The sequence below is a fragment of the Lactuca serriola genome, chromosome 7 (genome assembly GCF_051521515.1).
Source record: "Lactuca serriola cultivar US96UC23 chromosome 7, Lser_US96UC23_V15, whole genome shotgun sequence".
In the NCBI taxonomy this organism is placed as follows: domain Eukaryota; kingdom Viridiplantae; phylum Streptophyta; class Magnoliopsida; order Asterales; family Asteraceae; genus Lactuca; species Lactuca serriola.
The window spans coordinates 180527826-180531573 of NC_136414.1; positions in this window are offsets into that span (position 1 = coordinate 180527826).

Sequence of the window (3748 nt, forward strand, 5' to 3'; positions counted from 1 at the left end):
CGATGAACCTTCACAAAGCTTTAACTTCATTTGACCATAATTTCATCATTTGAAGTCCCTTTTCGATGAAATTTATATCCACGGAAAGACAAGAATCCCTACACTTCTAACAACCCACCCCGCCTTAAGACTTCCTGAACAAAAACCCAGAATTCATAAAGGCCTGAACTGCCAAATTATGATTATACCCTTGGGCTCCGAAACACAATCGAACACTTGGATCACTTGATTTGTAATACCCACATCCAAAAAGGGCTAATTATATCTTCCCCCAAGGCTCGAAGCCTTAAGATAATTGATGATCGGGTAACGACCCTGAATAATGAAGCGATTTGAAACCGAGTGTTACAAGTAGACTCCATCAGAGATTCGAGAACTATCTAACGAGCTACCAGATTTTATTGACGATGACTTTGTCAGAACGAGTTTCTCACCTATAAGAGCAATAGTTCTATCTGTCAAAAGAACAAATCCTTTAGGATGTATGTCGGTTATTGGAAATTCAGTCAACTCAGCAAGCAAGAACCTATACCCCCCTCCGTTATGAATTTTTGTACTCACTGTGAATTACACAATCTTGTGAGGGAATTTATCAAATGTGAATGATTTGTAAAATATGAAGGACTCGATCAAATGTGGAAGATTAAGTGAAGACTTCTTCCTGAGAAATGGATGTTGTAGTTTTAACAACAAAGGAAATCTATTGGCTACTTCCGGAGATCCATCAAGAATTTCTCTAAGATAGCCTAACTACTAATTGTATTGACACCAAAATGAAACAAAGTCTAATTGGGGAAAATATGTAAGAAATTGCATTCAAGAAATTGGGACAACTATTATGTAACACACCAATCCTACATTTTCGGAAAGAACAGAGGACTTGTTCGTATACAATGACATGTTACATGAAGGATCGAGGTGCCTTTAGATGAATAGAGACAAATTTCTTGCCTATGTCTTCTTATAACTCAAGTTGCATACAAACAACTAAACTATCCATGAAGGTGAGCTGGGAGCTATAGTTTTGCTTTGAAAAGTTAGAGATGTTACATGAAGGGTACCAACTATCTCACCTCTATAGATCATAGAGAGTATTCAACACCTCTTCAAAAGAAAAAAACTCAACATGATGTAAAATGATGAGTTGATTTGTTAAACGATTACGAATGTGAGATTTGTTATCATCATGACATGTGAATTTTGTTAACATTATGATGAGTCTAACATAGTAGCAGAGGTCTTAAACTGAAAGGAACACATTGAATCCCGTTGAGTACGAGCATTAACTATGACCATCCATTTAAACCTTAATTCTCAAATTCAAGAATTAATTCGAGAATCCAATAGAGAAAATATTTGTAAGTAAATCTTTGCAAGGAATGGATAAACAAGTCAAGCTTAGGGATGACAGGATGTGATACTTTATGAACCAAATTTGGATGCCTAAGTATAGTAATCATGACAACATAGTCTTGGACGAGCTCACAGATTAAAATATTATATTTATCCAGGCTCTGACCAAATGTTCATAAATTTGAAGGAAACATAAATGGTGAACATTGATGAAAGAAAAGATTACCATTGAGTAGGAAAATATCAAACTTGTACTAAAGGTAGAACATCAGAAACACTTAGGATCATTGTACTAATCAGAAATACCCAATTAAAAGTGGGAAAAAATATCTATGGACTTCATACCTAAACTATCCAAGAAGCCTAGTGGTTTCTTTACTATTCGGGTAGTAGCTAATAGACTGAATAAGTCCACCCACTTTCCACTAATCAAAGAAACAGACGAAATGGAAAAGTTGATCATGACTCATGCCGAGGAAATAGTCAAACTGCAAGGGGTTCCGATCTCTATCATCTCTCACTAAGATAGTGTGGATTCACCTATCAATCTTGAAAACCATTAAAAATCCTTGGGGACACGTCTGAGAATAAGCACAACTTACTATTCTCAATGGTCAAAACTGTTCGAGTGTTGGAAGAAATGCTATGAGCCTACATGATAGACTTTGTAAAATACATGGAATACTCATTTCCGTTGATTAAGTTTCTCCTACAACATTGATAGTTATGACGGGTTTTGAGCATTACATAAATCCTATGGTGCACATGGAAAACCCTAAAACTTTGGATCTAGGTTTATCTAAATGTACATGCAAATTATCCAAAGCTCATAAACCCTAGATCTAACATACAATAATCGAAATCACATATGAAAATAGGGTCTAGATCTTACCTTGATTGTTATGTAGCAATAACAATCTCAAATCCTCTTGATCTTGACTTCTGAAAGATTAGTGTCTCAAATGTTGCACCTCTAATGGCGTCACAAACACCATGAGCAACAAGATGAACAAAGAGAAGTAGGAGAAGGAACAAAACGTCCAAGAACCCTTAGGGATCACTTCACCACATTTTTGGGGCCTTAGGGGTTCCTTATATAGGTAGGCTATTAGGGTTTTCAACTAGGAAACCCTAATTTGACTGCTTAGGCCCTAAGCAGCCCATGGACTCCCTCCCTAGAAGCCTTGGACGAATTCTAATGGGTTTCCCCATAGATTTCGTCCACTCTAACTTCTATTGAGTCCATTAGCCCAATATTCAACTATCACACAATTGATAGTTCTAATCCCCTTTATTTAATTAATGTCTTTTAGCCACAAAATTAATTCTTATTAATTCTCGACTAATATTAATTAAACAATACGATTTCTATTTTAATATATTATTCATATAATATATTAATAAATCATAATTAATCCTCTTTCTCCTTAGTTCATCCTATCGATTGTTATTGTGAAGGAAACCCAAAAGGACCATGCTCACAATCGGTTCAAGTACATACCCAAATAGTTATGGGCTTAGACACCTAATCCAACAAGTTATTACCCCCGCATCAAGGTCATACAGTTTGAGTTTTCATACAGATGAAAACACTAATCCTCAATATGATGAAAAATGATTAGAGATACGAAAATGAATAAAGTACATACATATGATACGTTGCATTCTGACCCAAGACTCACTCATGAGATTATAGCAAAGATTCTATGAACCTAAGAATGATTACAGACTGTACACTAACGACAAGAAAGTTATGTTAACAAAATACATAAGCCTCTCAACATCATTGTATCAATAAGAAATATCCGTGTAAAAGTGGGAATGAATGTCAATGGACTTCATACCTAAACTACCCAAGAAGCCTAGTGGTTTCGTTACTATTAGGGCAGTAGCCAAGAGATTGAATAAGTCTGCCTACTTTCCACTAATCAAAGAAACGGACAAAATGGAAAAGTAGATCAGGACTCACGTCGAGGAAATAGTCACACTGCAATGGGGAAAGTATTGTCTTATATAGCCCACTTGAAACCTAGGGTTTGAGATTTTGATGTTTTGGGTGGTCTTAACGGATAAAGTTGGATATGTTATTCTTCTCGACCTGGTTTCGGACATAATCTGAGCTTTAGAGTTCTTAGGATCGAAGAAAACAACTTAACCCATTAAGCTAATGAAAACCTAGTGCCCACAACATGGAATTAGGTCCCCACAGTGTGCTAATGGGGAAAATCATGACAAACTATTCACTGGAGGGACATGGTGTGGCCATAGGTTGCCATGACATGGCGGTTTTCTAAAGTCAACATTGACTGTTCACTTTGATCGTTGACTTTTGACTTGAGTTGACTTTTGGTCAAGCACCTATTTTGGAGCAAGAGCTAATGGTTTATATGGTTTT